This window comes from Bufo bufo, chromosome 5 (genome assembly GCF_905171765.1).
Source record: "Bufo bufo chromosome 5, aBufBuf1.1, whole genome shotgun sequence".
In the NCBI taxonomy this organism is placed as follows: domain Eukaryota; kingdom Metazoa; phylum Chordata; class Amphibia; order Anura; family Bufonidae; genus Bufo; species Bufo bufo.
In genome coordinates, this window is record NC_053393.1 from 278,690,193 (window position 1) to 278,717,847 (window position 27,655).

The 27,655-nt window shown below is 45.3% G+C and overlaps 1 protein-coding gene across 1 annotated transcript in view; it reads right to left on the bottom strand.

Annotated features, from left to right (window-relative positions):
- GALNT1 (polypeptide N-acetylgalactosaminyltransferase 1) overlaps positions 1–24,130 on the bottom strand; it is a 616,072-nt gene extending 591,942 nt beyond the window's left edge. The window contains exon 1 of the mRNA XM_040431282.1: positions 23,933–24,130. The gene's annotated coding sequence lies outside the window, so the exon portion shown is untranslated. The remainder of the gene's footprint in view (positions 1–23,932) is intronic.
- Positions 24,131–27,655: the final 3,525 nt, after the last annotated feature.

Below are 27,655 nucleotides of genomic sequence, written 5' to 3' on the forward strand. Positions count from 1 at the left end.
GAGCCATGCAAACTGTATTTTCGGCTACATCCAAACTCATCTGGGGAATCAGAAACGGCAAGTCTGTGTGGTTATTTAATTGCTTAAAATTTGGGTCTTATTTATGACGACCCGAATCAGACATCCCTGGCCGAAACTAAGCTGTGTTGCCTTCGTCAGGGAGATCGTTCTGCTGAGATTTATTGCTCCGAGTTTAGAAGGTGGGCTACGGATACTGAGTGGAAAGATCCGGCTCTCCGTAGCGTTTTGTCAGGGGTTATCAGGGAGGCTGAAGGAAACTTTGGCATTTCATGAAACTCCTGTTTCTCTGGAGGATGCCATGTCACTTACCATATGTATTGAAGAGGGAGAGGGAGAGGGAAAGTAATAACCATTCCAGTTATTACTTTAGTTGCCCTCCTCTGAACCCTCTCCAGCTCTGCTACGTCTGCCTTTTTCAAAGGAGCCTAGAACTGTACACAATACTCCATGTATGGTCTGACTAGCGATTTGTAAAGTGGTAGGACTATGTTCTCATCACAGGCATCTATGCCCCTTTTGATGCAACCTATTATCTTAGTGGCCTTGGCAGCACCTGCCTGACACTGGTCTTTACTGCCTAGTTTGCTGTTAAAATTCCTAGGTTCTTTTCCATGTCAGTGTTAGGTTACATTCACACGTCAGTATTTTTCTATATCCCGATTTTCTGTCCGTTTTTTTGCGGATCCGTTGTTCCTGAAAATGTTTCCGTATGTCATCCGTTTTTTGAGGATCCGCAAAAAACGGAAACATGTATAAATTTCAATAAGCAAATAAAGTTGTTTGGATTTCTTTGAAAAAAAAGTGAATAAAAGTCTAGTTATGTGTTACCTCAGGTGCCATTTAATTTCCAGGAACGGAATCCGTATAAAACGGATGACATACGTAATGACATACGAATGTCTTCCGTTTTTTGCGGATCCATTGACTTTGTATTGGTCCAGGATCCGATTTTTGCGGAAAAGAATAGGACAAGTTTTATATTTTTTCAGACATGCGGAACGGAACAACGGAAACGGACAGCACACATTGTGTTGTCCGATTTTTTTCCAGGACCCATTGAAAATGAATAGGTGTAGAACTGGTCCAGATCTGTTCCGCATAAAACGGAACAGATCAGGAAAGAAAAAACGGACGTGTGAATGGACCCTTACCCAGTGTTTTACCATTTAGCATTTAGCATGTACAGGTGATTTGCATTATTCCTTCCCATAACCTTTCATTTGTCACTGTTAAACATAATCTGCCACTTCTCTGCCCAAGCCTCTAATCTAACCAGATCCATTATATTTGGCCTCTTCAGTGTTAATTACTTTGTTTACACAGTTTAGTGTCATCTGCAAAAATTGATATTTTACTCTGCAAGCCTTCTACAAGATCATTAATAAATATATTGGAGAATAGGGCCCGATACTGACCCCTGAGGTACACCACTAGTGACAGTGACCCAATCTGAGTGTGTACTGTTAATAACCACAGTTTTCTATTACTGAGCCAGTTACATACCCACATACAGACATTTTCTCCCAGTCCGAGCATTCTCATTTTATATACTAACCTTTTATGTGGTACAGTGTCAAATGCTTTGGAGAAGTCCAGATATATGACATCCATTGATTCACCATTTTCAAGTCTAGAACTTACCTCCTCATTGTAACTGGTTAAATTAGTTTGATATGACCGAACCCCTCATGAAGCGATGCTGATATGATGTTATTTTCTTATCTTCATTGAGATCCTCCAAGATAGCATCTCTTAGAAAACCTTCAAACAGTTTACCCACAACAGATGTTAAACTTACCGGCCTTTAGTTTCCAGGCTCTGTTTTTGCACCCTTTTTGAATATTGGCACCACATTTGGTATGTGCCAATCCTGTGGAACACTCCCTGTCAGTATAGAGTCTGCAAATATCAGAAATAAGGGTCTGGCTACGACATTACATAATTCTCTTAGGATACGGGGGTGTATGCCATCTGGTCCTGGCAATTTGTCTATTTTAATCTTTTTAAGTCGCTTTTGTACTTCTTCTTGGGACAGACAGGGCACTTTCAATGGGCAATTTACTTTTACATTCTACATTTTATCTGACAGTTTATTTTCCTCAGTGAATACAATGGAGAGATTTTTTTTTTTTAATAGCTTTGCTTTCTTCGCGTCGCTCTCTGTAACTATCCCCTCATTACTTTGGAGAGGGCCTACACCTTCAGCTTTATACCTTTTACCATTTATATAATTGAAGAACATTTTTGGGTTAGTTTTGCTCTCTTTGGCAATGAATCTCTCGGTCTCTAGTTTGGCTGATCTTATTAGTTTTTTACACATTTTTTTCCTTACAGTTTTTGAGTGCTTCCTGTCTTCCCTCCTGTTTTAGTGATTTAAATGCTTTCTTTTTGTCATTTATTGCTTTCTTTACAGTTCTATTTATCCACATCGGTTTCTTCTTATTCCTTAATCCTTTATTCCTATAAAAAGGTATGTACCTCTCACAATTAGATTTTAGGATGCTTTTAAAAATATCCCATTTTGTGGCAGTATTTTTATTTTTGAGGACTTTGTCCCAGTTAGTTAGGCCTATGGCCTCTCTTAGTTGGTTAAATTTAGCTTTTTTGAAGTTTGGCATTTTTGTTCCTCCCTGTAGAAACGCTTGTTTGAAGGATAATTGGAAGGTTATTACTTTATGGTCACTATTTCCCAGGTGTCCCCCTACCTGCAGATCTATTGGTTAATACCAAGTCCAGTATGGCCGTTCCTCTAGTCGGGTTCTGAACCAGTTGGGAAAGGTAATTGTCTTTAATAATTGCCAAGAACCTGTTTCCTTCATGAGATGTACAGCTTTCAGTTTCCTTGTCTATATCTGGGTAGTTGAAGTCCCCCATAATAACCACCTCATTATGATTTGCCGCCTCGTCTATCTCGTTTGGTAGTAGATTTTCTGTGGACTCTGGTATATTAGGTGGTTTATAATAAACTCCTATTAGTAATTTATTATTTTTGCCTCCAATATATTTCTACCCACAGTGACTCTACATGTTCATGTCCATCACTTCTATCTTCTCGGACAGTGGGCTTTAGACAGGACTTTATTTAAAGGGAGACCCCTTCCCCTCTCCGGTTTTGACGTTCCTTTCTAAACAGACTGTAGCCTTGTACATTAACTACCCAGTCATAGTTATTTATCCAGCCATATCTCGGTTATTCCCACTATGTCCTAGTCCTCCTCACACATCACTAATTCCAGTTCCCCGGTTTTATTAGTCAGGCTTCTGGCATTAGTATACATACATTTAAGAGGTTTATGTATATTTTTTACCCTACACCTTTCCTTCTGAACTGTTCTAGTCCCTCCTTCCATTCCTCCCCCAGTCCCACTACCTTTCCCCCGGTCTCTATCTGCACCATCTTCCCATCCTATAACTTAATTACCCTCCCCCAGGCCCTAGTTTAAACACTCCTCCAACTTTCTAGCCATCTCCCCCCCCCCGCCCCAACACAGCTGCCCCTTCCCTATTGAGGTGCAGCCCATCCCTACGATAGAGCCTGTAGCTGACAAAAGTCGGCCCAGTTCTCCAGGTACCCAAACCTCCCCTTCCTACACCAGTCCTTGAGCCAATTGTTAACCTCCCTAATCTCCTGCAGCCTTGTGTAGCTCGTTGTACAGGCAGTATTTCGGAAAACACTACCTTTGAGATCCATGCCCTAAGCTTTCGACCTAAATCCCTAATATCATTTTTAAGGACTCTCCACCTTCCTCTAAATGTCATTGGTCCGATATGAACCATGACCGCTGGATTTTCTCCAGCCCCTCCCAGTAATCTGTCAACCTGATCCGCGGTGTGTCAAACTCTAGCACCAGGAAGACAACACACTGTTCGGCGATCACGGTCTTTGTGACAGATTGCCCTTTCTGTACCCCTAATAATAGAGTCTCCCACTACAGCACCTGTCTGCCCTGCCTTGCTCTCCTGCTCACTGGAGCGGACATTCCCCTGACTGGCAGAGGAAGTGTACGGCTGCAGCAGTGCTGTCCCTGAACCAACATCCCCCTCATCTGCCAACCGTGCAAACTTGTTGGGGCATGACTGATCAGGGCTAGCCTCCCTGGCACTCTACCCTGCTTTCTGTTACCCTGCTAGTTACCTCACTTTCCTCAGCCTTCTCGCCATCACCCTCCCCCTCATCTACCCCATAGAGTGCTTGCTCAGAGAGCAGCAAACTCTTTTCCAAATTGTTAACGCCTCTCAGTGTTGAAACGTGCCCGTTTAAATACTTGATGTGCCATTCCAAACAGGTAATTTTCTCACATTTTTAACAATGATATACACCCTCGAACGGCTGTTCCAAGACTGCATACATCAGACAGGATGTGCACTGGACTGCGCTGTCAATAATGGAAGACATACTAGATGGGGATTACACAACGAAAGCGAAAAATACAATAGAATGCAGTAATCAGAAACTGATTTACTGCAGTCCCCCACTGAAGTCCCTGAATCTGAGGTCACTTAATCTAAAGTCACACACTTATACAACACACACAAATCAAACACGCGACGCGCAAACTCGCGTTATATGCCTGCTTATATAAATGAAGCTCTCAAAACCAGCCTGTTTTTTCCTCTGGATTTTGTGGGACATACGCCTTTTTGATCACTTGGTGTTGCACTTTGTGATGTAAGGTGACAAAAATAGCTTTTTTTTTTTTAAACACAGTTTTTATTTTTTATGATTTTTATTGGACAGGGTGGATCATGTGATATATTTATAGAGCCGGCCGTTACAATACCAAATATGTCTATTTTATTTCTTTCTTTCTATTTTTAATTAAAAAAATTACTTAATTGGGGATTTATTTCTTTATTATTATTTTTTTTAAAACACTTTATTTTTTTATTTTACACTTTGTGTCCCCCATAAAAAGGTCATACAAGACCTCTGGGGAACATTTTTTTTTTTTCCACTATTGATTTCTCCTGTAACTGAGGCTGACATAGTAGCCCCCCCCCCCTCCAAAGAGGCTGTACAGCGCAATACAGGGATGTACAGCCTCAGTCCAGGGCTAATCAAGGTCTGTGAAAGACCCGACACAGCTCCTACACTCTCCCGGCCCCGGCAGTCACATGACCACCGGGCGGGACAGGAAGCGCATAGCGCTGTCCCTGCCTTCTCTCTGGGTTGCCCTGCTGCTGCGATCTCAGAATGGACGTTCCAGAACGTCCAGAGTTAGGCTACATTCACACGTCCGTGGTGTGTTGCGGACCCGCAAATTGCGGGTCCGCAACACACCCGCCCGTCACCCCCATAGAAATGCCTATTCTTGTCCGCAAGCTGCGGACAAGAATAGGACATGCTCTATCTTTTTGCGGAGCCAAAATCGGGGCCGCGCTCCGCAATTGCGGCTGCAGAAAGCACACTGTGTGCTGTCCGCATCCATTCCATCCCCATAGAGAATGAATGGGTCCGCACCCTTTCCGCAAAATTGCGGAAAGGATGCGGACCCATTTTGCGGACGTGTGAATGGAGCCTTAAACATCCACCCATAGGACGTTTATAGCCTATGGGCGGATGTGAGGTGGTTAAGCAAACCTTTGAGGGCAAGAACCTAGCAGGTAAGCCAAATTCATGTGTCAGCTGCTTGTGACATACAGCAGTAAATCTATAACTCAAGTATACTACACACAGCGGCAACATAAAGTGAAAGCAAATAAGGCTATCTGACACACACTCACAGCACATGTGTAAACTGTGGTTTCTAGATTGAAAGCAGTCATGATGGCTGGGGGAACAAATGATCTTCACATTTATTTTCTGTCGAGTGAAATCACACATTTTGCAGAAAATGGGGCAGCTGCATTTTGCAGAAAATTTAAATTGTCCTGACGAAGGGGGCACTTCGCCCTTGAAACGCGTTGACTTTAAATAAAAGAATATTATTCATCCCAAGGACTGATTTATATGCCAGCAGCGCCGGATAGTGGTCTGATATTTTTATGATTTTCTGCATACTTACTTTCCTGGAACTACCGAGAAAGGAAGAGGCCCAGGCAGCATTCCCTGATGCTGGTGCTAAGGCATATACAGCTGTTGTGACATGAGGCGCTGTGTTTTTTGTCTTTTTTCTTGTCTACATTTTGCAGAAAAGCTAGAATTTCCTTCAGCATTCCATATCAAGGTAACACGGATAATGGCTGGAAATCAAATCTAGATAGAGATAGCTAGATCTCTATAAGGTCTGCACGATATGGGAATTTTGTGCGATTAGGGCCCTAAAAATTGCGATAACGATATGCGATGCAATATTTTAAAAGGGAATTGTGCTAGAGGTCTATTAGCTTAGATTTTCCCATATGAGCCGCTGACGCGGCTGGGGATGGCGCCGTTATGTGGGGGATCTGGGGATGGCGCCGTTAAGTGGGGGATCTGGGGATGGCGCCGTTAAGTGGGGGATCTGGGGATGGCGCCGTTAAGTGGGGGATCTGGGGATGGCGCCGTTATGTGGGGGATCTGGGGATGGCGCCGTTATGTCGGGGATCTGGGGATGGCGCCGTTATGTGGGGGATCTGGGGATGGCGCCGTTATGTGGGGGATCTGGGGATGGCGCCGTTATGTGGGGGATCTGGGGATGGCGCCGTTATAGGGGATGTGTGCTATGACACATAGGGCCATGAGGGGGGCCAGCATAACACACACATATAGCATCTTATGCTGGTCCCCCTCATGGCCCTATGTGTCCTAAACTGCGCACATAACTCTCCTATTGATAAAATGGCCAGCCTCTGTACTCATTTTCACTATGAATGCACGGTAGCGTGACTAAGTGACGTCAGTCACGCGCCGGCCGGCTCGCTCGCTGCAGTGCATTCATCGTGAAAGCGAGTACAGAGGCTGGCCATTTTATCAATAGGAGAGAGGCCATTTTATCAATAGGGGCCCCTTCATATATAATCGCGGCATTTTCAAGTCGGCCAAATCGCCATAGGCGATTATCGCGATGAGATTATTTTTTTGATGTATCGTGCAGCCCAAAAAAAAAAAAAATATATATATATATATATACATACATACACACACACATACACACTGCGTGCAGAATTATTAGGCAAATGAGTATTTTGACCACATCATCCTCTTTATGCATGTTGTCTTACTCCAAGCTGTATAGGCTCGAAAGCCTACTACCAATTAAGCATATTAGGTGATGTGCATCTCTGTAATGAGAAGGGGTGTGGTCTAATGACATCAACACTCTATTAGGTGTGCATAATTATTAGGCAACTTCCTTTCCTTTGGCAAAATGGGTCAAAAGAAGGACTTGACAGGCTCAAAAAAGTCAAAAATAGTGAGATATCTTGCAGAGGGATGCAGCACTCTTAAAATTGCAAAGCTTCTGAAGCGTGATCATCAAACAATCAAGCGTTTCATTCAAAATAGTCAACAGGGTCGCAAGAAGCGTGTGGAAAAACCAAGGCGCAAAATAACTGCCCATGAACTGAGAAAAGTCAAGCGTGCAGCTGCCAAGATGCCACCAGTTTGGCCATATTTCAGAGCTGCAACATCACTGGAGTGCCCAAAAGCACAAGGTGTGTGCAATACTCAGAGACATAGCCAAGGTAAGAAAGGCTGAAAGACGACCACCACTGAACAAGACACACAAGCTGAAACGTCAAGACTGGGCCAAGAAATATCTCAAGACTGATTTTTCTAAGGTTTTATGGACTGATGAAATGAGAGTGAGTCTTGATGGGCCAGATGGATGGGCCCGTGGCTGGATTGGTAAAGGGCAGAAAGCTCCAGTCCGACTCAGACACCAGCAAGGTGGAGGTGGAGTACTGGTTTGGGCTGGTATCATCAAAGATGAGCTTGTGGGGCCTTTTTTCGGGTTGAGGATGGAGTCAAGCTCAACTCCCAGTCCTACTGCCAGTTTCTGGAAGACACCTTCTTCAAGCAGTGGTACAGGAAGAAGTCTGCATCCTTCAAGAAAAACATGATTTTCATGCAGGACAATGCTCCATCACACGCGTCCAAGTACTCCACAGCGTGGCTGGCAAGAAAGGGTATAAAAAGAAAATCTAATGACATGGCCTCCTTGTTCACATGATCTGAACCCCATTGAGAACCTGTGGTCCATCAAATGTGAGATTTACAAGGAGGGAAAACAGTACACCTCTCTGAACAGTGTCTGGGAGGCTGTGGTTGCTGCTGCACGCAATGTTGATGGTGAACAGATCAAAACACTGACAGAATCCATGGATGGCAGGCTTTTGAGTGTCCTTGCAAAGAAAGGTGGCTATATTGGTCACTGATTTGTTTTTGTTTTGTTTTTGAATGTCAGAAATGTATATTTGTGAATGTTGAGATGTTATATTGGTTTCACTGGTAAAAAGAAAAATGAAATGGGTATATATTTGTTTTTTGTTAAGTTGCCTAATAATTATGCACAGTAATAGTCACCTGCACACACAGATATCCCCCTAAAATAGCTAAAACTAAAAACAAACTAAAAACTACTTCCAGAAATATTCAGCTTTGATATTAATGAGTTTTTTGGGTTCATTGTGAACATGGTTGTTGTTCAATAATAAAATTAATCCTCAAAAATACAACTTGCCTAATAATTCTGCACTCCCTGTATATATATATATATATATCCCCAGCCACACAATAAATAGTGTCACAGTGAGGAGGTCATTGTACACAGGACCGGCTTTTTTAAAACTTTCAGCTACACACTTAATCAATGTTAGGTCTCTTTCACACGGCCGTGTGAATGAGGACTTAATCGTTCAGAAGGCAAGGTTTCCAGCTGCTTCTCATGCGGAAGACAAAGTCCTGCAAATTTATATAGGTGAAATCTGACAGTCATGTGTGTTACATAGTTGATACGGTTAATAAAAAATAAAATAATAAATAAAGAACACACAACAACATAAGGCCTCTTTCACACTTGCGTTGTCCGGATCCGTCGTGTACTCCATTTGCCGGAAGTGCCCGCCGGATCCGTAACACCGCAAGTGAACTGAAAGCATTTGAAGACAGATCCGTCTTCAAAATGCGTTCAGTGTTACTATGGCACCCAGGACGCTATTGAAGTCCTGGTTGCCATAGTAGTAGTGGGGAGCAGTATACTTACCGTCCGCGCGGCTCCCGGGGCGCTCCAGAATGACGTCAGGGCGCCCCATGCGCATGGATGACGTGATCAATGCGACACGTCATCCATGCGCGTGGGGCGCCCTGACGTCACTCTGAAGCGCCCAGGGAGCCGCACGGACGGTAAGTATACTGCTCCCCCGCTCCCCACTACACTTTACCATGGCAACCAGGACTTTAGCATCCTGGCAGCCATGGTAACCATTCAGAAAAAGCTAAACGTCGGATCCGGTAATGCGCCGAAACGACGTTTAGCTTAAGGCCGGATCCGGATTAATGCCTTTCAATGGGAATTAATTCCGGATCCGGCCTTGCGGCAAGTGTTCAGGATTTTTGACCTTAGCAAAAAGCGCAGCATGCTGCGGTATTTTCTCCGGCCAAAAAACGTTCCGTTCCGGAACTGAAGACATCTTGATGCATCCTGAACGGATTTATCTCCATTCAGAATGCATGGGGATAATCCTTATCAGGATTCTTCCGGCATAGGAGCCCCGACGACGGAACTCTATGCCGGAACAGAACAACGCAAGTGTGAAAGAGCCCTTAGTCCATCAAGTTCAACCAAGGGATGGGTGGGGACGGGAATCCCAGAAGGAAGTGAGACTCAGATTTCTACACATTTTTATTAGCAATAATGTTGTTTACTTTTAAGAATTCATCTAAAACCCTTTTTAAAACCGTCCACTGTTCCTGCTGTGACCACGTCCTGAGGAAGTCTATTCCACAGATTCACAGTTCTTACAGTAAAGAAGCTATGACGCTTCTGGAGACTAAACTATCTTATCCAGTCGGAGACAGTGCCCCCTTGTCTTTTGAGGGCATTTGACATAGAACAGTTTTTCACCGTATATTTTGTATGGCCCATTTATATATTTGTATAGGTTAATCATGTCCCCCCTTAGACGTCTCTTCTCAAGACTTAAAAGAAATGAATTTATAACCAAGACCCTCCATGTCCCTTATCAGTATAGTCGCTCTCCTCTGTACTTTTTACAGCTGCAGTGCGTCCTTTCTATGAACTAGTGCCCAGAACTGAACTGCATATTCCAGATGAGGCCGCACCAACGCTTTGTAAAGTGGTGCTTTTAACAAACTCTCTTAGCACATGCATGTTGTCATGGAATGGTGAGATTTGTTAAACGCAGACCACACTTAACACATTTTCCTGCTCTCCCACTCATCCTCCAACTACACTGAACAAAAAAAATAAAACTCAACACTTTCGGTTTTGCTCCCATTTTGCATTAGCTTAACTCAAAGATCTGAAACATTTTCTACATACACAAAAGACCCATTACTCTCAAATATTCTTCACAAATCTGTCTAAATCTGTCAAGCCTCTTTCACACAACAGTTTTTTTTTTTCCGTTTTGCAGGCCGTTTTTTGCGTTCCGTATACGGAACCATTTATTTCAATGGTCCGCAAAAAAAACGGAACGTACTCCGTATGCATTCCGTTTCCGTACTGCCGTTTTTCCGTTCCGTTAAAAGATAGAACATGTCCTCCTATTGCCCGCAAATCACGTTCCGTGGCTCCATTTAAGTCAATGGGCCCGCAAAAAAATGTAACACATACGGAAATGCATCCGTATGTCTTCCGTATCCATTCCGTTTTTTGCAAAGCCATCTATTGAAAATGTTATGCCCAGCCCAATTTTTTCTATGAAATTACTGTATATGCCATACAGAAAAACAGAACGGAAACAAAAAACGGAACGTATCCGTTTAAAAGGGACCGCAAAACACTGAAAAAGCCATACTGTCGTGTGAAAGAGGCCTTAGTGAGCACTTCTCCTTTGCCGAGATAATCCATCCCACCTCATAGGTGTGGCATATCAAGGTGCTGATTAGACAGCATGAATATTGCACAGGTGTGCCTTAGACTGCCCACAATAAAAGACCACTCTGAAATGTGCAGTTTGATCACACAGCACAATGCCACAGATTTCGCAACGTTTGAGGGAGCATGCAATAGTCATGCTGACTGCAGCAATGTCTACCAGGGCTGTTGCCCGTGCAATGAATGTTAATTTCTCTACTATAAGCAGTCTCCAATTAACCTTTAATACAGGAGGCAGGTCCCGGCAGAAGATCAATGGCAGTTCACCTCAGGTACCACACCTGAGGGGTTTTTACTGCCGCTGATCGCAGCTTCCTGTCAGCGGCAGGGTGCCGGCTATGCGATTCTGCTGCCGGCACCTGCCTCCTGTATTAAAAGTTAGAGGACCGTTCATGGGTTCGGACTACATAGAGCGGCACCCAGGGATCTCCCTGCACTTACTATTATTCCTGGGCGCCGCTCCGTTCGCCCACTGTGTCCCCGTTACCGTCTCCTGCTCCGTATGCTAATTACTACCATAGGAGCAATGGGGAGGAGACATCAACTTCTCTCCTGGGTATTCCTTCTCCCTGCCTGTAGCGCTGTCTCCTGCCCATTGCTCCGATAGTAGTAATTAGCAAACGGACCAAGAGACGGTAACTGGCCCACAGCGGCCGAACGGAGCAGCGCCCAGGAATAATAGTAAGTACAGGGAGATCCCTGGGTGCCGCTCTATGTAGCCTGCTACTTAAAGTCCAGACCTATGAAATGTCCTCTTATCATTGGTGGCACAGTACGCCCGCCCCTTCTCCGCCCCTCTCTCTTTATTGGCAGCGCGGCACAGAGGGGAGGGAGAGACTGCTTCCTTCTCCCCTGTGCTGCTGAGGGAACATGAGCGTGCTGACAGCAGCGCGCTCATGTTCTGTGATACTAGACTGCGCAGCCCAGTATTGAAAAAGAAATCCTGGTATCATATCTATACCGGGACAAAAGTATTGATTGGATATCGAAATTTAGATACCCACAACAACCCTAGCACAAACTGTCAGAAACAGTCTCAGGGAAGCTCATCTGCATGCTCGATGTCCTCATCGGGTCTGTACCTGCCTGCAGTTCCTCGTCGTAACCGTCTTGAGTGGGCAAATGCTCACATTCATTGGCGTCTGGCACGTTGGAGAGGCGTTCTGTTCATGGATGATTCCCGGTTTTCACTGTTCAGGAAAATGGTAGTGCGTGAGATCGCTAAAAGACCAGGTGGAGGGCGCCAAAACCCTTGAATACGAATACGGGATAAAAGTGGGTCCCTTTTAAGACTGAACCCACCAAGTATGTAAAATCAGATGTTAAAAGTAAATAGTATCATATAAAATCACCTATAATCACATAAAAAGTCGAAAAATATAGGATTACACTTACCGGTAATCATTTTTCCTTGAGCCTATGACAGCACCCATGGATAGCATCCGCCCCCTTCCTCAGGACAGGAAACAGGAAGCACAGCTTCTTCAAAAGGGAGGTACAACCCCCAACATGCCAGTCCTATTCCAAGAACTAAGGAGACAAAAAACCAGACTACACCGCAACAAATCTACAACAGAACAAATGCTTATATCCGTGTGTATATAGAAGTATATGTAAACACACACGTACATCTCTATATATATATAAATATATATATATTTTTTTTTTTTTTTTTAATTTCTTTTTTTTTTTTTTTATTTATTTATTTATTTATTTATTTATTTCCTTATTTGGGAGGGAATTAGGCGGGTGCTGTCATAGGCTCAAGGAAAAATGGTTACCGGTAAGTGTAATCCTATATTTCCCCCCTCGCCTATGACAGCACCCATGGATATCTAGGCGAGATTATCTAGGGTGGGACAACTGCTTGGAGGACTTTACGCCCAAACCCTAAACCTTCCTGTGAAGGAAGCTGCAGTCTATAGTGCTTAAAGAAGGTATGAGAAGAGCTCCACGTAGCAGCTCTACAAATCTGGTCAATAGAAGCGGAAGCTCTTTCTGCCCAGGTTGTAGACACCGCTCTTGTTGAGTGTGCTCCAAACCCGGCAGGAGGAGGAACCCCTTTAGAGGAATATGCAAGATAAATGGCTTGCTTTATATATCTGGCAATGGACTGAGAGGAAGCAGGGGAGCCCTTCTTCTGTCCCTGAAAGGAAACCACCAGTTTAGAGGACGACCTCCAGTCCTGAGTGGCAGAAAGGTATTGAATTAGACACCTTCTAACATCAAGGCAGTGGAATTCCCTTTCCTTCTGATTCCTGGGTGAGGAACAGAAGGAAGGCAAAACTATATCTTGAGACCGGTGAAAGGATGATGAAACCTTTGGAAGGAAGGCAGGGTCAGGAGATAAAATAACCCTATCATCTAAAATATTAAGATATGGTCTCTCGATTGAGAAGGCCGATATCTCACTCACTCTTCTAGCTGAAGTAATGGCTAGCAAAAAAACTAATTTATAGGTTAGGATCTTCAATGAGATATCCTCAATAGGCTCAAAGGGATCCCTGGTTAAGGCAGACAAGACTAAATTTAGATCCCAGGGGGGAACTCTAGACTTCTGGACGGGAGCAAGTTTAGAAATGGCAATTACAAATCTTTTAATCCAGGGGTGGTCTGCTAACTTATACTCAAAGAGAGCACTTAAGGCAGAGATATGAACCTTCAAAGTACTAGGCCTTAGTTTTTTATTCCAGCCCTCCTGGAGGAAGTTAAGGACTAGAGGTAATTCAGGGGGCTCCAAGACATTAACTGGCTTATCTGCAAATCTAAGGAAGGCCCTCCAAACCCTCAAATAGATTTTAGAAGTGACAGCTTTCCTACTGGACAAGAGGGTGTTTATCACTTCCCCAGAGAGACCCTTCATCTCTAGGATCCGCCTCTCAACAGCCAGGCTGTCAAGTGCAGGCTCTCTAATTCTGGATGAAGTATCGGCCCCTGCACTAGTAGCCCCGGGAAGACAGGAAGTACCCAGGGATCCGCTACTGACATCCTCCTTAGCCAGGAAAACCAGACCCTCCTGGGCCAAAAGGGGGCTATAGTAATTACTAGGGCCTTCTCCTCCCGAATCTTCCTCAGGACCCTTGGGAGTAGTTTTATAGGAGGGAAGGCGTACAGGAGGCCTACTCTCCATGATTGGGCCAATGCGTCCACTGCCGCGGGCCGCTCTGATGGGGACAGAGAGAAGAAACTTTTCACTTTTCTGTTTCCCCTTGTGGCAAAGAGATCTACCACCGGGAGACCCCAAAGAGCCACAATGTCGCTGAAGACCTGTTGATTCAGGGACCATTCCCCCTGTCGAACACAATGCCTGCTCAAAAAATCCGCCGTCACATTCTCCTTTCCCTTTAAGTGTACTGCTCTGATTGATGGAAGGAAAATCTCTGCTAACCCGAAAATCTCTTTGGAGAGGGACATTAGGTCTGGAGATCTGGTCCCCCCCTGACGATTGATATGAGCTACTGCCGTCATGTTGTCTGAGTAGACCAAAATATTTCTGCCTTTTAAGAGGTGGAGGCTCCTCTTCAAGGCCATGAGGATCGCTAGAAGCTCCTTGAAATTGTGAGATTTGGGAACTATCTCCTGATTCCACTGCCCCTGCAGAAGTAGAGAATCTGTGTGAGCTCCCCAACCCCAAGGGCTTGCATCTGTAGTCAGAGTAAGGGAATCCTTCCTTGACCAAGGGACTCCTTTTTGAAGGTTGGAAGGTACCGTCCACCATTCTAGATCGTTTAACGTTTGGGTTGAAAGGAAAAAGAGAGAATCCAAGGATTGGGGATCTTTGTCCCAAACCCCCAGGATCTGCAATTGAAGTGACCTCGAATGGAAGTGGGCCCATTCCACCCCCGGGATTGCGGCCGTCATTAGGCCTAGAACTGACATAGCCTCTCTTAAAGAGATGGAGTGGCGGGCTACCATGTCCTGAACCCTGGAGACTAGCAGAGAAATCTTCCGCGCTGGAAGAAAACATGTTTGCTTCTGGGAGTCGAGGAGTAGCCCCAGAAAGGTGCATATCTGGCTTGGCACAAGATTGGATTTCTGGAGATTTAACTCCCAACCCAACTTCCCCAGCACCTCCCTGAACCAGGAAATCTGATTGATTAATTGATCTGGTTCTCGAGAGAGAAGGAGGAAATCGTCTAGATAGGGAATGACAATCAGGTCCTTCTCCCTCAGATGAGCCATCATCTCTGCTACGATCTTTGTGAAAAGCCTGGGTGCCTGAGACAACCCAAACGGCAGGGCCCGAAACTGTACATGAAGGAGTCTGTCCGGGAACTGAACTGCTACTCTTAGATACCTCTGGTGACTGGGATGGATTGGAACGTGGTAATAAGCGTCCCTGAGATCCAGGGTCGCCATGTAGCAGCCTGGAAATAAATTTGGGATTATGGAACTGATAGTCTCCATACGAAACCTCTCGTACACCAGGTATTTGTTGAGCAACCTCAGATTTATTATAGCACGGAAGGTGCCATTTGGCTTTTTTACAAGGAAAAGCGTTGAATAGTATCCCGTCTCCCTCTCTTGAGCTGGGACCTCCTGCAGGACCCTTTTCTTCAGTAAATCCGAAATCTCCAGACTTAATGCTTCTAGCTTCTCTGGGCTGGAGCGATAGTCCGTCAAAACGAATCTCTCTGGAGGAGTTCTTAGGAAGTTCAGGCAATAGCCCTCTGAAATGATTGAAAGAATCCAAGGGCTGTTCGAGATCTTCCGCCACTGCTCTGTGAAGAGGGAGAGGCGACCTCCAACCGGGGGTCTGGCGTCATTGTGGAGGTTTTTTAGAGGCCTCTCCTCCTGAAAAAAGAAACCCCTTGTTTCTTCTAGCCGCGTTACCAGATTGTCTAGGGGCTTCTCTTCTCTTGAAGTTAAATCTGGATGCCTGAGAACGAAAGGGCTTCTTAGGAGGCTGCTGATACATAGAAGGGAAACCCTTCTTTCTGTCAGAAGCCTTTTCCAGCAGATCGTCCAACGTGGGCCCGAAGAGGAATTCTCCCTGACAGGGAATAGCACACAATTTCGCCTTTGAACCTGCATCTCCCTTCCAATCCTTTAACCAAATCGCCCTGCGGGCGGAATTTGAAAGAGCTGCGGCTCTCGCTGACAGCTTCAGGGAGTCCACTGAGGCATCTGCTAAAAAGTCCATGGCGCTATACAGAGTTGGAAATGACGAGAGCAATTGTTCCACGGGCGCTCCCATCCTTATTTGCTCTTCCATCTCTTTCATCCACACCTTCAAAGACCTAGCAACAGAAGTGGCGGCTATAGCGGGCCTGAATGAGCCAGCTGTAGCCTCCCAGTTCTTTTTTAAATAAACCTCGGCTCTTCTGTCCATTGGATCCTTCAGAGTACCCGAGTCTTCAAACGGGAGTGCTGCTTTCTTAGAGATTTTTGCTACCGGAGCATCTAGCTTCGGGGCTCTATCCCAGTCAGCTGAGGCTTTGTCTTCGAAGGGATACTTCCTTTTTAAGGCAGACGGCACAAAAAATTTTCTATCTGGCCTACTCCATTCACTCTTAATTACTGAAGTTATGTTTTCATGTAGATCAAAACACTTCAGCCTCCTAGGCCCTAAGCCCTCAAACATGGAATCTCTCATGGACTGGGGTTCTGCCTGATCGTCAAGCCCCATAGTTGCCCTGACAATCCCAACTAGGGAATTAATGTTCTCTGGAAGGAACAGAGGTCTCCCTGCCAGTTGCTCATCCTGGGAGTGATCCGAGGACGGAAGTTCTCCTTCCTCCTCTAATCCCGATAACAACTCCTGATCACTTGAAGCGGGATTAGAGACAGCAGTGGAAGTGCAAGGGCGATCTTCAAGTAGATTACTCAAGGACTTCTTCACTGATTCTTTAACCTCATCCTTGATAATCTTTTTTAGGCTTGACAAGAGAGAAGGGGCCTCATCCTCCAGCAATTTGCTTACGCAGGCCTGGCAGGCAGGTTTACCCCAACCGGACGGTAGCTTTCCTTTGCAAATAGCACAGCCCCGTTCCTTGGACCTTGACCCCCTTTTCTCTTTGGAAGTCTAAAACATATAAAATAAACAAAAGACTCCCATCAAGATCTGAAATGAATGAAAGAAAACAGGGCATTCACCCCTCTTACCCCCACCGGTACCAAGGAATCGTTGGTGGTTTCAGTGGGTTCTGCGCGCTGTGTGGGCTCCATTTTCTGCCACTGGCTTTCATCTATGGAGGTCACTGCAGGCCAAAACACCAGCCTGTAGTGAGAGCTGGCTGGATTTGAACTTGCCGGGCGCGAACCGGCACCCTCCTCTTCCGGCCCAAGGCCACGCCTCCTCCCACTGCAGAATCCGGAGGCCAGGATCCGGCGCCAACTAATGACGTCAGCGCCGGCCTGACCTACCCGGAAGTGATGGCGTCGCGCTCCACGCGAACGCCAACCGCAGCCGAACATACAGCACGGCCGCAGCGGTTCGCCGCGCTGGGGACACACAGGGCGGCCCCGACGGGGGAGTGACCGGAACGAGGGGGAGTCCAGAGGTCCAGGCTTCAGCAGCGGCTTCCAAGGAAGGCTTACGCCGCTCGGGTAGGCCCTCCTCCCACGGGTAACAAAACCAAGGGGCTCCCGCAGCTCCGTCTCTTAATGCTGTGCATCCACCCTGTCCCTTAGGACAGGAAACAGAACTGGCATGTTGGGGGTTGTACCTCCCTTTTGAAGAAGCTGTGCTTCCTGTTTCCTGTCCTGAGGAAGGGGGCGGATGCTATCCATGGGTGCTGTCATAGGCGAGGGGGGAAAACATAATATAAAAAGATATATTATTGATAACTCACTTCACCCAGGAGGGTAATGTGGGATAAAGCTCATGACACCCACACCACACCTCCTGCGCCTGGGTCGCCCGTAGAGATGTCAGAATCGGGACAGAGACACACTCAGGAGTCTTTTTCCTTTTTCTTTCCTTTTATTCCAAAGCCATGGTAGGGGGAGTGGACAGCTCAATGAGTTTCGGGGCCTCTAAAAGGGTCCCCTTCATCAGGAGCAGATACAATCAGAGTGGCAAGCAATCATGTTTAAATAACAAACAAGAACCGCCAAAAAACACTTACAATTATGTCACTTCCGGTGTCCATGTGCGTTCCACGGTGGAACGCACCGGAAGTGACACTCACAGATGATTCAGTCAAAACATACCAAGTTGGGGTTAATAAATTCTAGCAAATAAGAACAACACAAACATGTAAAAAAGAAAAACATATAGGGATGTAGCATGACCCTTAATGTCTAGGGTACCGTCTGCTGGAGCCTTCTGTTATCTCCAAAGCTCATATTAGTTTGCGCTCCTGTGGAACGCATCCGGACCGGAGGTGCACTCCAAGAGATAATAAAACCTTCTTATTACCTAATTAACCAATAGCGGTCAGCAAGAGTGGATAGTCAAGTGTATTACAGAGAGGGTTCTAGTTAGAAAAGCTCGTCAGTGGAAAATACTGGGCATAAAGTCACGTGATCGGGAGCCAGCATCCCCACTCACGGCCTTGTTAGTAATGGACTATGAGGTTATAGGTTTCATTAATAAAAATTTATTAATGTTCAACTGATAATCATTGGGACTCTAGGGGGCTGGCTTTAAGTATACAAACATTAAATAATATACATAATACATATACAGTACAGACCAAAAGTTTGGCCACACCTTCTCATTCAAAGAGTTTTCTTTATTTTCATGACTATGACAATTGTAGATTCACACTGAAGGCATCAAAACTATGAACTATGAACATGTGGAATTATATACATAACAAACAAGTGTGAAACAACTGAAAATATGTCATATTCTAGGTTCTTCAAAGTAGCCACCTTTTGCTTTGATTACTGCTTTGCACACTCTTGATGAGCTTCAAGAGGTAGTCCCCTGAAATGGTTTTCACTTCACAGGTGTGCCCTGACAGGTTTAATAAGTGGGATTTCTTGCCTTATAAATGGGGTTGGGAAAATCAGTTGCGTTGAGGAGAAGTCAGGTGGATACACAGCTGATAGTCCTACTGAATAGACTGTTAGAATTTGTATTATGGCAAGAAAAAAGCAGCTAAGTAAAGAAAAACGAGTGGCCATCATTACTTTAAGAAATGAAGGTCAGTCAGTCAGCCGAAAAATTGGGAAAACTTTGAAAGTAAGGGCTATTTGACCATGAACGAGAGTGATGGGGTGCTGCGCCAGATGACCTGGCCTCCACAGTCACCGGACCTGAACCCAATCGAGATGGTTTGGGGTGAGCTGGACCGCAGAGTGAAGGCAAAAGGGCCAACAAGTGCTAAGCATCTCTGGGAACTCCTTCAAGACTGTTGGAAGACCATTTCAGGGGACTACCTCTTGAAGCTCATCAAGAGAATGCCAAGAAATAATCAAAGCAAAAAGGTGGCTACTTTGAAGAACCTAGAATATGACATATTTTCAGTGGTTTCACACTTGTTTGTTATGTATATAATTCCACATGTGTTAATTCATAGTTTTGATGCCTTCATAGTCATGAAAATAAAGAAAACTCTATGAATGAGAAGGTGTGTCCAAACTTTAGGTCTGTACTGTATATGTATTGTGTATATTATTTAATATTTGTCTACCTAAGGCCAGCCCCCTAGAGTCCCAATGATTATCAGTTGAACATTAATTTTTAATTTTTATTAATGAAACCTATAACATCATAGTCCATTACTAACAAGGCCGTGAGTGGGGATGCTGGCTCCCGATCACGTGACTTTATGCCCAGTATTTTCCACTGACGAGCTTTTCTAACTAGAACCCTCTCTCTAATACACTTGACTATCCACTCTTGCTGACCGCTATTGGTCAATTAGGTAATAAGAAGGTTTTATTATCTCTTGGAGTGCACTTCCGGTCTGGGTGCGTTCCACTGTGGAACCCACCGGAAGTATAGGGTACACAAATGAATATGAGCACTGGAGATACCAGTGTGACTGTTCTTCTTTTGGAGATATTAGACCATTCAACCTTGGTGACCGTCATCAGTCATTTATATAGAAAGAAGGAACTACTATCCCTCTAAGTTTTGCGATCGCTCTGAGTTTACTTCCGGTCGCGTTCCACACTGGAATGCATCGGAAGTCCGGGTGCGTTCCACAGGGAGCGCAAACGAATATGAGCTTTGGAGATAACAGAAGGCTCCAGCAGACGGTACCCTAGACATTAAGGGTCATGCTACATCCCTATATGTTTTTCTTTTTTACATGTTTGTGTTGTTCTGATTTGCTAGAATTTATTAACCCCAACTTGGTATGTTTTGACTGAATCATCTGTGAGTGTCACTTCTGGTGCATTCCACCGTGGAACGCACATGGACACCGGAAGTGACATAATTGTAAGTGTTTTTTGGCGGTTCTTGTTTGTTATTTAAACATGAGTGCCTGCCACTCTGATTGTATCTTCTCCTGATGAAGGGGACCCTTTTAGAGGCCCCGAAACGCGTTGAGCTGTCCACTCCCCCCACCCTGGCTTTGGAATAAAAGAAAAAAAAAGGAAAAAAAGACTCCTGAGTGTGTCTCTGTCCGATTCTGACATCTCTACGTGCGACCCAGGCGCACGAGGTGTGGTGTGGGTGTCTTGAGCTTTATCCCACATTACCCTCCTGGGTGAAGTGTGTCATCAATAATATATCTTTTTATATATATTTTTTGATTTATATTATGTTTTTTCGACTTTATATGTGATTATAGGTGATTTTATATGAAACTATTTACTTTTAACATCTGATTTTACATACTTGTTGGGCAAGTTTACATACTTGGCGGGTTTAGCCTTAAAAAGGGACCCACTTTTATCCTGTATTCGTATTCAAGGGTTTTGGCGCCCTCTGCCTGGTCTTTAAGCGTTCTGACGCACTACCATTTTCCTTCCCAATCACCTACCCTGTGGTCATCAGGGTTAGGTTGTGACCAGTGGCAGCCTGCCCATCCACTTGATCTTTGCTTTTCATTATCTATTATTAGCAACCCCCCTTTTTGCCCTCCTTTGGCGCCCTGCAAAGTTTTTCTCGGACCCTCGATCCGAAGATCTGGTGATTAACCCTCTCCTTTTCTTCTCGCCCTCTGACTTTCACTGTCCAGGGCAGATGGCAGACAGCATGTGTGGGTGAGCGGTTTGCCGATGTAAGCGTTGTGTATCGAGTGGCCCATGGTGGCGGTGGGGTTATAGCATGGGCAGGCGTATGTTATGGACAAAGAACAGAGGTGCATTTTATTGACGACGTTTTGAATGCACAGAGTTACCGTGACGAGATCCTGAGGCCCATTGTTGTGCCATTCATCCACGACCATCACTTCATGTTGCAGAATGATAATGCAAGGCCCCATATTGCAAGGATCTGTACACAATTCCTGGAAGCTGAAAACATTCCAGTTCTTGTATGGCCAGCATACTCACCGGACAGGTCACCCATTGAGCGTGTTGGGGGATCAGCGTATATGTCAGCGTGTTCCAGTTCCTGTCAATATTCTGCAACTGCGCACAGCTATTGAAGAGAAGTGGACCGACATTCCACAGGCCACTATCAACACCCTGATCAACTCTATGCGACGGAGATGTGTTGCACTGCGTGAGGCAAATGGTGGCCACACCAGATAGTGACCCCGCCACCAGTAAGGCAATTGTGCACAATTCAGAGTGGCTTTTTATTGTGGGCAGTCTAAGGCATACCAGTGCAATATTCATGCTGTCTAATCAGCACCTTGATATGCCACATCTGTGAGGTTGGATGGATTATCTCGGCAAAGGAGAAGTGCTCACTAAAACAGATTTAGACAGATTTGCGAACAATATTTGAGAGTAATGGGTCTTTTGTGTATGTAGAAAAGGTTTCAGATCTTTGAGTTAAGCTAATGCAAAATAGGAGCAAAACCGAAAAAGTGTTGCGTTTATATTTTTGTTCAGTGTAGTAATGCAATATGGAAAAGGAAAAAAAAAAAAAATGGTAACAGGCAACAGAAAATGTGTCACACCATAAGTACAAAGAAACTGCACATATATAACACGTCTTGAAATATTTAATTTGGGAGTTTGTTTTTTTGGCCAATAAAAGTTGATACGCAGTTCTCTACATCTGTGTAGTTATGTAGCATTACCATCCTCCACTTGCTTCCTGCCTTTTATATTTGAGTATTTTAGTCAGTATTTTGTAATGCAAAACAAAGTGGAAGATAATGGAAAGATGCATGTAAATGTACCCTACAACGTGAAAACATAATGTGACCTTGTTCTTTACAGGGCTGTAATGGGTACGCACATGGGGCCTTCTTCTGTACTTCTGTATAAAAGGAACGTGTCAACAGAAAATGACCTACTGTTTTAGTCTGTGGTGGTTGGGGTCCTGGAATCCCTCTTTGATGGCTAATATATACACACACTACATCTGCTTCGGAGGAGATATGTCAAGCAGAAAACTATTTTACCAGTGTATTTTCACTACTGTAATGTTAGAACGTTAAGGTGCAGAATTCTGCCTTCAGTAATAACATCTAGTTCTGGTATACTATGATTTCTAAGAAGGAAGTTTCATAAACCTGTTAAACAAGCCAAAGGCGTATGCTTATGGGGAATAACTGAAAACTAGCGTCTATATAGGATCCCTATGGATAATGTCTCTATTAAGCCTATTTCACACTTGCGTTGTCTGGATCCGTCGTGTACTCCATTTGCCGGAGGTGCCCGCCGGATCCGTAACACCGCAAGTGAACTGAAAGCATTTGAAGACAGATCCGTCTTCAAAATGCGTTCAGTGTTACTATGGCACCCAGGACGCTATTAAAGTCCTGGTTGCCATAGTAGTAGTGGGGATCGGGGGAGCAGTATACTTACCGTCCGTGCGGCTCCCGGGGCGCTCCAGAATGACGTCAGGGCGCCCCATGCCCATGGATGACGTGATCCATGCGATCACGTCATCCATGCGCGTGGGGCGCCCTGACGTCACTCTGAAGTGCCCCGGGAGCCGCACGGACGGTAAGTATACTGCTCCCCACTACACTTTACCATGGCAAACAGGACTTTAGCGTCCTGGCAGCCATGGTAACCATTCAGAAAAAGCTAAACGTCGGATCCGGTAATGCGCCGAATCGACATTTAGCTTAAGGCCGGATCCGGATTAATGCCTTTCAATGGGCATTAATTCTGGATCCGGCCTTGAGGCAAGTGTTCAGGATTTTTGACCGGAGCAAAAAGCGCAGCATGCTGCGGTAATTTCTCCGGACAAAAAACGTTACGTTCCGGAACTGAAGACATCCTGATGCATCCTGAACGGATTTCTCTCCATTCAGAATGCATGGGGATAATCCTGATCAGGATTCTTCCGGCATAGAGCCCCGACGACGGAACTCTATGCCGGAACAGAACAACGCAAGTGTGAAAGAGCCCTTAAGCACTTTATTAATGGGGTGTTACCAGACAAACGTATTTCTTCTCTTATGCAGTGATCACCACAAACAGCATTTTGATGCAGGCCGATCACGCCCAAGATACAATCAGGAGTCATTTAAAGCCCAGTCTATGACGTCTCCTAGGACAAGAGAGAAGAGGAAGCAACATACCGCAGCTATAGGACACAACCCAATGGAGCTAATGGAACTCGCACTAAACTGTATCAAATATGCAAAACATCCTGAAAATAAAGACGAGAAGGCCACCCCAGGGCAGAGGCAATGCACAGCAGGTCACACAGAACCGTGGTGGACACAAACCTCAGCTTGTGTGTGGACAAACCCCGCAACATTCGACGGCCGGCTGCCTACAACAAGCCATTTACATCCAGGTTCCCGGGCACACAGCTTTATTAGACACACAGCCTGGGTGAAGACTGAGTGAAGCAGCCGCAGGACGCCCCTTGTGTTACACACAAAAGTGATGGTGACTAGGGCTCTAGACGGTAGACCCAGCAAGTGACAGAATAGAACTCCGCTCACCTGTAACTGTTCCCGCAGCACTGCCATAATCCGCGCCCTCTCTTCTCACTCCGGACACACTTTCCGTGGTTTCCCGTAGTCCATATGCAGTTCGCCGAGGAACACACACAATTACTTTCCCTTGAAAAGCCAAGCAAGCCGTACAGAAATCCCGACTACTTCCTGTCCCCACCCCCCATACGGTGCGCCCCACAGGACACACTACCTCCGCCTGTCCTAGCAACGCATCACAAGAGAACACGCTCTCAAGCCCTCCTACAAGGGGCGTGAATGGCACGTTACTGACCACCAGCTACGAGGGATGGGCGCGGTGACGTCACTTGTGTCGAGCACTGGCGTGAGATCATGCTGCGGCGTGGTGTCTATAGAGTCAGAGGCGGAAACTTCATAGTTCTGAGGCGCTTATAACTGGCGGTATCAGGCCCAGAGAAAGCATGTTTATTGACTAAATGCTATACTCGGTAAGGACCTGGTCCTTACCACTGACGGGAAATAGCCAATTCAGTGTGAGCTATTTCCCATCACTGGGAAAGACCTTTTTGCCCCCTAGTGGTCAGGTCCTGAACTGAAATAGTATATAGCCCTTCTACATGGAGTATGGAAATAGTGGACTGTACAGGAGCTGGCTGTTTCCCATTATTTGTAGGCACCTTTTCTGTACCTGGTCTGGTTATTGAACTGTGATAGCAGAAAGCTGGGAGCAGGGTCGGTGCAAGGATTTTTGTCAACACAAGCGAATCTACATTTTGCCCCCCCCCCCCCACTTTCCCCATCATTGCACATTTCTGCCCCTCATGATTTATGTCCAGGGTCGGCTCTATCATAAGGCAGCCCAAGCTGCTGCTTGAGGGCGCAGAGAAGGGGGCGCCTGGGCGGAAAACAAGTAACTTACACTTGCTCCGCTGAGCCTGTGTGCCACGACGCAGACCGGCCGCCCCTCGCTGTCTCAGTCACAGAGCGAGCGGCGCGCAGCTGACAGGCTGAGGCAGCAGCTGCACAAAACACACACACTGTGATCTACGAGACCCTGGTGTATTTAAATCTCATTTAGCATGTCTTTCAGAAAAGTTTCTCCTGGGATTGGAACTAACGACCTTTCATATCAGAGGCAAAGCACTTACCCACACAGATATGAGAGCTGTATAGCCAAATACTTAAAAATATATATATATATATATATATATAACTTCTACTGTAGGTAACTTTGATACCTAGTGTACAGTACAGACCAAAAGTTTGGACACACCTTTTCATTCAAAGAGTTTTCTTTATTTTCATGACTATGAAGGCATCAAAACTATGAATTAACACATGTGGAATTATATACATAACAAACAAGAGTGAAACAACTGAAAATATGTCATATTCTAGGTTCTTCAAAGTAGCCACCTTTTGCTTTGATTATTGCTTTGCACACTCTTGGCATTCTCTTGATGAGCTTCAAGAGGTAGTCCCCTGAAATGGTCTTCCAACAGTCTTGAAGGAGTTCCCAGAGATGCTTAGCACTTGTTGGCCCTTTTGCCTTCACTCTGCGGTCCAGCTCACCCCAAACCATCTCGATTGGGTTCAGGTCCGGTGACTGTGGAGGCCAGGTCATCTGGCGCAGCACCCCATCACTCTCGTTCATGGTCAAATAGCCCTTACTTTCAAAGTTTTCCCAATTTTTCGGCTGACTGACTGACCTTCATTTCTTAAAGTAATGATGGTATCACGGTCGGCGTGACTATCACATACGTGACGCAGAGGGAGGGAACAAGGAAGGCCCTGCCCAAGTGAGAGGGAAGGTGGTGACCCCTGACTCACCTAGAGGCTGGCACCTGGCTGCCCTGACGTCCCTAGACGGGTTCCTCACCCGTACGCCGATCACGTGCCTAAAGCCCTGGCTTTCCCTAAGCTGAGCCCTAGATAGTGAACAGGGCGGTGGGAACACTAGTCCGCACCACTAGCTCTAAAGGAAAACACCAAGGGAAGGACAGACAATACAAACTCAACATATAATCCCAGGTGGGCGACAACAGGAGACAACAAGAAGCCCAACAGGGATCCGGAGGGTAGCAATCTGGAACGACAACCAGGATTCACAACTCCAGTGGGTCAGTATAGATGTCCAGGCTGGAAGCTCTATAACTGGCAACTAGAGAAGTGTGAGGGGAGAATATAAGGAGGTTGGGAGTGGCAGACAAGAAACAGCTGAGGAGGAGAAGCTACGGATCCCTGATTGAGACAAAAAGGATAGCAAGGCAAACACAGAAAACAATCACTAAGAAACAACGTGATCTTTAGATATAGAGCGCGCAGCCACCCGCTGCGACCTCCTGACCCCGGGTATAACGGAGTCAGACGTGGCTCTTGATACCCTCGTGACAGATGGCCACTCGTTTTTCTTTACTTAGCTGCTTTTTTCTTGCCATAATACAAATTCTAACAGTCTATTCAGTAGGACTATCAGCTGTGTATCCACCTGACTTCTCCTCAACGCAACTGATTTTCCCAACCCCATTTATAAGGCAAGAAATCCCACTTAATAAACCTGTCAGGGCACACCTGTGAAGTGAAAACCATTTCAGGGGACTACCTCTTGAAGCTCATCAAGAGAATGCCAAGAGTGTGCAAAGCAGTAATCAAAGCAAAAGGTGGCTACTTTGAAGAACCTAGAATATGACATATTTTCAGTTGTTTCACACTTGTTTGTTATGTATATAATTCCACATGTGTTAATTCATAGTTTTAATGCCTTCAGTGTGAATCTACAATTTTCATAGTCATGAAAGTAAAGAAAACTCTTTGAATGAGAAGGTGTGTCCAAACTTTTGGTCTGTACTGTACATCCATACACATGACAGCTGCCCCAACACACCCAGCTCTGCTACATCCATACACAGTGTGCTGGGGTAGCTGACATGTGTATGGATGTACACTAGGTATGAAAGTTATCTACAGTAGAAGTCTTATATTTATATTTTTTTAAGCAACTAGCTATATAGCTCTAATAGCTCTGTGGGTAAGTGCCTTGCCTCTGATACAGAAGGTCATGGGTTCGAATCCCAGCATAAACTTTTCACAAAGACAGGCTAAATAAGAACACAAGCACCAAATCTTCAACACTAGAAGCTGGTGGGAACACAGGCCGGAAGAGGCCTGCATCGCATCGCTGACATGGAGGTAAGTATAAAAGTGTTTTTTTTTTTTTTTTTAATACCGGACTGTTACTTTACTGCCACGGGGTAGGGGGGCCATGATACTGGCACATGGAGGGGGGAGGAGAGAGGCACTTGATACTGGCACATTAGGGGGCAGGGGGAGAGGATGGCACTATGATATTGGCATATGGGGGGGGAAAGAAATGGACAGGAATCATGAGAGGCAGAAATCTAAAATGATGGCGGGGGGCTAAGAAATGGACATGAATCATGAGGGGCAGAAATGTGAAATGATGGTGGGGGGGCAAGAAATGGATATGAATCATGAGGGGCAGAAATGTGAAATGATGGGGAAAGGGGGGGGGGGGCGCCAAAATGTAGATTCGCTTGTGTTGACAAAGATACTTGCACGCAATTAAAGTTTTTTGCCCAAAATGGCTGTTTTTCAAATAACTGAATAGAACCACAGTATCTAAAGTGTGTATCTCACAATGACATATGTAGCAAAGGCTACAAAATTAAGTTTATGGCCCAAAATGGGTGTTTGCTTAATAACTGAATATGACAGCAGTATATAACCCTT